The 7,839-nt window shown below is 39.3% G+C and overlaps 1 non-coding gene across 1 annotated transcript; it reads right to left on the bottom strand.

Annotated features, from left to right (window-relative positions):
- Positions 1-2,143: 2,143 nt before the first annotated feature.
- Positions 2,144-2,308, bottom strand: LOC136386530 (U1 spliceosomal RNA). Its single transcript, XR_010747923.1, has one exon. It is a non-coding gene; the product is annotated as a U1 spliceosomal RNA (small nuclear RNA).
- Between the last annotated feature and the right edge of the window lie 5,531 nt (positions 2,309-7,839).

Here is a 7,839-nt window from a genome sequence, read left to right as displayed (position 1 = left end):
GTATCTGGCTTGTTCACTGATATATCTCCAGTACATAGAATAGTGCCTGGCATATAGTAGATAATCAGTAAATACTTGATTTATGGATGGATGGATGCATGCATGGACGAATGGATAAGGCCTTATAATGTCTGTTCTTATGGCTCTCTACCTCAACATAAGATCCATGTCCTCCTCTTTTTTGTTTCTTCTTTAGCTCTAACGATTTACCTCTGGCACTGCTGTTCATTTTGCATGCACTGCTAAAATCAGATAGAAAAAATGGCATTTCTACAGTGTGACTTCACTCTTCTTCCCTCTTCTTCATTAAATGATCTTCATGTTTGCCAAGACCAGTCTCTGAGAAAGTTGGATTGACTCTGTTATAATGTTGAGTCACTAATTTTTTTCAGCAGTGTGATTCTCAACCCTGGATGCATCTTAAAATTAGCACTATTTTATTTTATATTATTTTATTTATTTTTTTATTTTATTTTTTTTTGTATTTTTCTGAAGTTGGAAACGGGGAGGCAGTCAGACAGACTCCCGCATGCGCCTGACCGGGATCCACCCAGCATGCCCACCAGGGGGCGATGCTCTACCCATCTGGGGCATTGCTCTGTCGCAACCAGAGCCATTCTAGCACCTGAGGCAGAGGCCATGGAGCCATCCTCAGCGCCCAGGCCAACTTTGCTCCAATGGAGCCTTGGCTGTGGGAGGGGAAGAGAGAGACAGAGAGGAAGGAGAGGGAGAGGGGTGGACAAGCAGATGGGCGATTCTCCTCTGTGCCCTAGCTGGGAATCCAACCTGGGACTCCTGCATGCCAGGCCAATGTTCTACTACTGAGCCAACCAGCCAGGGCCTTATTTTATTTTATTTAGAAGATTAAATACAGTGTGTCCATAAAGTCATGGTGCACTTTTGACCGGTCACAGGAAAGCAACAAAAAACAATAGAAATGTGAAATCTGCACCAAATAAAAGGAAAACCCTCCCAGTTTCTGTAGGATGATGTGGAAGCATGTGCACATGCACAGATGATGATGTAACACCGTGTATACAGCAGAGCAGCCCATGGCCATGCCAGTCAAGATGTGGACGGTACAGAGGAAAGTTCAGTGTGTTCTGTAGCTCACTATATTCAAATCCGTGACCAAAGTGCAACGTGAATATCGGTGTGTTTATAATGAAGTGCCACCACATAGGAATAACATTACTCGGTGGGATAAGCAGTTGAAGGAAACCGGCAGTTTGGTGGAGAAACCCCGTTCTGGTAGGCCATTAGTCAGTGACAAGTATGTAGAGTCTATACGGGATAGCTACCTAAGGAGCCCTAAAAAATCTCTATGCATGAGCCCACATCGACCTGCACTGAATAGGTATGAAACTGAGAGAGTTTTCCTTTTATTTGGTGCAGATTTCACATTTCTATCATCTTTTGATGCTTTCCTGTGACCGGTCAAAAGTGCACCATGACTTTATAGACACACTGTATAACAGGGTGACAATGATCAATTAGAGTACATAGGTTTCCAGTGAACGTTTCTATAGAATTTGAATTCTTGATTATGTTGTATACCCATCACTCAAAGTCAAATCACTTTTGGTTACTGTATATGTGTCCCTCTTTACTCCCTCCTCCTACTCTCTCCCACACAGCCCCCTCCCCCCGGTAACCACTTCACTCTTATCTATGTCCATAAGTTTCAGTTTTATGTCCCACCTGTGTGTAAAATCATACAGTTCTTAACTTTTTCTCTTTTTTTGGGTGTGTGACAGAGACAGAGAAACAGATAGTGAAAGACAGATGGGAAGGGAGAGAGATGAGAAGCATCAATTCTTCGTTGCAGCTCCTTAGTTGTTCAGGGATTGTTTTCTCATATGTGCCTTGACGAGGAGGCTACAGCAAAGCAACTGACCCATTGCTCAAGTCAGTGACCTTGTTCTCAAGCCAGCGACCTTGGGCTTCAACCCAGTGACCTTTGGACTCAAGCCAGCAACCATGGGATCATGTCTATGATCCCATTCTCAAGCCAGTGATCCTGTGCTCAAGCCAGCAACATTGGGGTTTTGAACCTGTGTCCTCTGTGACTCAATAAAACACTGTATCCACTGTGCCACAGCCTGGTCAGGCAGCTTTTTTGTTTTTATTTATTTTTTTAAATCAGGTTAGAGCACAAATTCAGTCCCCCACTACCATAAATTATGCAACCCAGTTTACCACACTTGGGGAAATAGCAGGCGTCAGCATACCCCAAGTACAATGAGTTGAGCCTCATCCTAGGGAGACCACCTACATGATCATGGTACTCCCCCTGCCAGGTAAGTATGGCAGCTTTTTCTGATTTACTTATTTCACTCAGTATAATGTTATCCAGGTCCATTCATGTTGTCGTAAATGGCAATATGTCATTATTTCTTATGGCTGAATAGTATTCCATTGTATATGTATACCACATCTTCTTTATCCAATCCTCTATTAAGGGACACTCTGGTAGTTTCCATGTCTTGGCCCCTGTGAAAAATGCTGCAATAAACAGGGAGGTGCATTTGTCTTTACATACCTTTTTTTTTTTTTCGTTTTGGGGGTAGATACCCAGTAGAGGGATTGCTGGGTCATATGATATTTCTATTTTAATTTTTTGAGGAATCACCATAACTTCTTCCATAATGGTTCAACCAGTTTACATTCCGACCAGCAGTGGATGAGGGTTCCTTTTTCTCCACAGCCTCTCTAACACTTGTTATCACCTGTCTGGTTGATAATAGCCAATCTACAAGGTGTGAGGTGGTATCTCATTGTAGTTTGGATTTGAATTTCTCAAAAAGCTAGTGAAGATGTGCACCTTTTCATATATCCGTTGACCATTTGTATGTACTCTTGGGAGAAGTGTTTCTTCAGGTTCTCTCTTCACTTTTTAAAAAAGATTTTATTTATCCATTCTTAGAAAGGAGAGAGAGAGAAAGAGAGAGAGAGACACAGATGGAGAGAGGAACAGATAGCATCAACTCCCATATGTGCCTTGACTAGGCAAGTCCAGGGTTTTGAACCGGCAACCTCAGCATTCTAAGTCGAGACTTTATCCACTGCGCCACTACAGGTGAGGCCCCTCCAAACTTTTTAATTGGATTGTTTGTTTATTTGTTGCTGACCTTTGTGAGTTATTTATATATTTCGGATACTAACCCTTTATCGAAGCTGTTATTTGCAAATATCATCTCCCATTTAGTTGGCTGCCTATTTGTCTTGTCAGTTTCTTTTGCAGTGAGGAAGCCTTTTATTTATTTTTATTTTTTTATTAATTTTAATGCAGTGACATTGATAAATCAGGGTACATATGTTCAGAGAAAACATCTCCAGATTATTTTGACATTTGATTATATTGCATACCCCTCACCCAAAGTGAAATCGTCTTCCGTTACCTTCTATCTGATTTTCTTTATGCCCCTCCCCTCCCTCCACCCCCTCTCTCTCCTTCCTTGCCCCCTCCTCACCACCCCCCCCCCGTTACCATCACAAATTTGTCCATGTCTCTAAGTCTCATTTTTATGTCCCATCTATGTATGGATTCATATAGTTCTTAGTTTTTTTCTGATTTACTTATTTCGCTCAGTATAATGTTATCAAGGTCCATCCATGTTGTAAATGATCCAATGTCATCATTTTTTATACATATATGTACCAAAGCTTTTTAATCCACTGATGGACACTTGGGCTGTTTCCAGATTTTCGCTATTGTGAACAATGCTGCCATAAACATGGGGGTGCATTTCTCCTTTTGGAACAGTTCTATGGTGTTCTTAGGGTATATTCCTAACAGTGGTATAGCTGGGTCAAAAGGCAGTTCGATTTTTAATTTTTTGAGTATTGTCCATACTGTTTTCCACAGAGGCTGCACCAGTCTGCATTCCCACCAGCAGTGCAGGAGGGTTCCCTTTTCTCCACATCCTCGCCAGCACTTACTCTGTGTTGTTCTGTTGATGAGCGCCATTCTGACTGGTGTGAAGTGATATCTCATTGTGGTTTTAATTTGCATTTCTCTAATGATTAGTGATGTTGAGCATTTTTTCATATGCCTATTGGCAATCTCTATGTCCTCTTTGGAGAAGTGTCTATTCATTTCTTTTGCCCATTTTTTGATTGGATTGTTTAAGATAATAAGAACAGAATAAAAAGACAAACAACACAATGGAAAAACATATTTGACAATATGTCTGATAAGGAGTTAATAACCAAAATTTATAAAGAACTTGTAAATCTCAACACCAGGAAGTGAGGAAACCTTTTAGTTTGATATAGTCCCATTCATTTATTTTTGCCTTTATATCCTTGGCTTTGGGGTTAAATTCAAAAATTGTTCTTTACAACCAAGGTCCATAAGTTTAGTACCTATGTTTTCTCTTATGTAATTTCTTGTTTCAGATCTTGACTTTAAGTTTTTGATCCATTTTGAATTAATTTTCAGTCAGGGGAACAAACTGTAGACAATTTTTATTGTTTTGCATGGAGCTTTCCAGTTTTCCCAGCACCATTTATTGAAGAGGCTTTCTTTTCTCCGTTGAATGTTTTTGGTTCCTTTGTCAAAGATGATTTGCCCATATATATATGTGGTTTTATTTCTGGGCTCTTTATTCTATTTTATTAGTCTGTAAGTCTGTTTTTAACAGTACCATGCTGTTTTGATTATCATGACTCTATACTATAATTTGAAGTCAGATAGTGTGATAACTCAGGTTTCATTCTTTTTGTTAAGGATTGATTTGGGTACTTGGGGTTTTTTATGGTTCCATACAAACCTGGTGTTTTTTGTTCCATTTCTTTAAAAAATGACAATGAGATTTTGACGGGGATTGCATTAAATTTGTATATTGTTTTGGGTAATATATTGTTTGGGTATACTGTTTTGGGTCATTTTAAATATATTGATTCTTCCAATCCATTAACATGGAATGTTTTTCCATTTCATTATGTCTTCTTCAATTTCTTTCAATAATGCTTCATAGTTTTATATATGTCCTTCACATCCATCATTAAGTTTATTCCAAGGTATTTAATTTATTTTTGTTGCAGTTATAAAAGGAATAGTTTTCTTTTTAGTTAATTTTCTGATGTTTCATTGTTGACATATAGAAAAGCAATATACTTTTTTTACATTGATTTTGTATCCTGCAAATTTGCTGTATTGGTTTATTGTTTCTAATCGGTTTTGTGTGTGTGTGTGTGTGTGTGTGTGTGTGTGTGTGTGTGTGTGTGGAGTCTTTGAGTTTTTTTATATACAGGATCATATCATCTGCAAAAAGGGATACTTTTACTTCTTTCTCAATATAGATGCCTTTTATTTCTTTCTCTTGCCTGATCAATCTGGCTAAAACTTCCAGAACTATATTGAATAAGAATAGAGAGAGTGGGCAGCCTTGTCTTTTTCCTGATTTTAGTGGGAAAACCTTCATTTTTTCACAATTTAATATGATATTAGCTGATGGTTTCTTATATATGGCATTTATTATGTTGAGGTGCTTCCCTTCTATTCCCATTTTATTGAGTGTTTTAAACATAAAGGGATGTCATATCTTATGGAATGCTTTTTCCACATCTATTCATAGGATTTTATAATTTTTGTTCTTTGTTTTGTTGATGTGCGTTTCACATTAATCGATTTACATATGTTGAATCATCCTTGTGCTTCTGGAATGACTCCTAGTTGATCAAAATGTATTATTGGGGGGTTTTTTTGTATTTTTCTGAAGCTGGAAACGGGGAGAGACAGTCAGACAGGCTCCCACATGCGCCCGACTGGGATCCACCTGGCACGCCCACCAGGGGCAACGCTCTGCCCACCAGGGGGTGATGCTCTGCCCCTCCGGGGCATCGCTCTGTTGCGACCAGAGCCACTCTAGCGCCTGGGGCAGAGGCCAAGGAGCCATCCCCAGCGCCCAGGCCATCTTTGCTCCAATGGAGCCTTGGCTGCGAGAGGGGAACAGAGAGACAGAGAGGAAGGAGAGGGGAAGGGGTGGAGAAGCAAATGGGTGCTTCTCCTGTGTGCCCTGGCCGGGAATTGAACCTGGGACTTCTGCACGCCAGGCCAACGCTCTACCACTGAGCCAACCGGCCAGGGCAAAATGTATTATTTTTTTAATGTGTTGTTGTATTCAGTTTGCTAGTATTTTATTTTGGATTTTTGCATCTGTATTCACTAGAGATATTGGTTTGTAGTTTTTTTGTTTTGTGTTGTCCTCGACAGGTTTTGGTGTAAAGGTTACATTGGCCTCATAAAGTATGTTAGGGAGTTTTGCTTCTTCTTCTATTTTTTGGAAGACTTTGAGCAGGATAGCTACCAAATCTTCTTTGATTGTTTGGTAGAATTCACTAGTGTAGCCATCTAGTCCAGATATTTATTTTGGAGGAGGTTTTTTGTTTGTTTGTTTGTTTGTTTTTACAGAGATGAGAGAGAGAGAGAGGAATAGATAGGGACAGACAGACAGGAATGAAGATAAGCATCAATCATCAGTTTTTCGTTGCAACACTTTAGTTGTTCATTGATTGCTTTCTCATATGTGCATTGACCGTGGGCCTTCAGCAGACCAAGTATCCCCTTGCTCAAGCCAGTGACCTTGGGTCCAAGCTGGCAAGCCTTTGCTCAAGCCAGATGAGCCTGCGCTCAATCTGGCAACCTTGGGGTCTGGAACCTGGGTCCTCTGCATCTCAGTCCTACGCTCTATTCACTGCGCCACTGCCTGGTCAGGCTGGAGGAGGTTTTTGATAGTTATTTCTATTACCTCCCTGCTTATAAGTCCATTTAGGTTTACTACTTCTTCATGATCATTCTAGGAAGATTATATAGTTCCAGTAATGTATCTATTTCCTCTAGGTTGTTGAATTTAGTGACATATATTCTTTCCGTATATTTTACTATGACCCTTTGTATATCTATGATGTCTGTGATAATTTCTCCTCTTTGATTTTTGATTTTGTTTGTATGAGTCCATTCTCTTTTTTCCTTAGTGAGTCTAGCCAGAGATTTTTCTATTTAATTAATTTTTTAAAAAACCTGCTCTTTGTTGTATTAATTTTTTCTATAGCTTTTGTTCTCTATTTCATTTAGCTCTGCCCTAAATTTACTATTACTTTCTTCTGCTAACTTTGGGTTGCCTTTGGTTTTTTTTCTAGTTCTTTAAGATGTGATGTTAGGTAGGTACTAAGTTCATGAACCTTGGCTATAGAGAACAATTTATGAATCTGACCCCAAAGGCAAGAAAAGTAAAGGCAAAAATAAATGAATGAAACTATAGCAAACTAAAAAGCTTATGCACAGCAATAGAAACTGACAACAAAACAAATAAGTAGCCAACTAAATGGAAAATGATATTTGCAAACAGCCACTCCAATAAAGGGTTAATATTCAAAATATATAAAACACTCACAAAGATCAGCAACAAACAAGCAAGCAGCCCAATTAAAAAATGTGCAGAGGACCTGAACAAACACTTCTCCCAGGGGACATACAAATAGCCAAGAGATATATGAAAAGATGCTCATCCTCACTAGCTATTTGAGAAAGCAAATCCCACTACAAGGAAATACTATCTCACACCTGTTAGATTGGCTATTACTAACAAGAGAGGTGACAGGTGTTGGAGAGGCTGTGGAGAAAAAGGAACCCTCAATCACTGCTGGTGGGAATGTAAAGTAGTACAACCATTATGGAAGAAAGTATGGTGGTTCCTCAAAAAATTAAGAATAGAATTGCCATATGACTCAGCAATCCCTCTGCTGGATATCTACCCCAAGAACTCAAAAACATTGGTACGTAAAGATCCATCCACTCCCATATTTGTCACAGCATAATTCAAAGTGGCCAAT

This window comes from Saccopteryx leptura, chromosome X (genome assembly GCF_036850995.1).
Source record: "Saccopteryx leptura isolate mSacLep1 chromosome X, mSacLep1_pri_phased_curated, whole genome shotgun sequence".
In the NCBI taxonomy this organism is placed as follows: domain Eukaryota; kingdom Metazoa; phylum Chordata; class Mammalia; order Chiroptera; family Emballonuridae; genus Saccopteryx; species Saccopteryx leptura.
The sequence above is the reverse complement of the archived record's forward strand: the minus strand, read 5'-3'. Positions and strand labels throughout refer to the sequence as shown.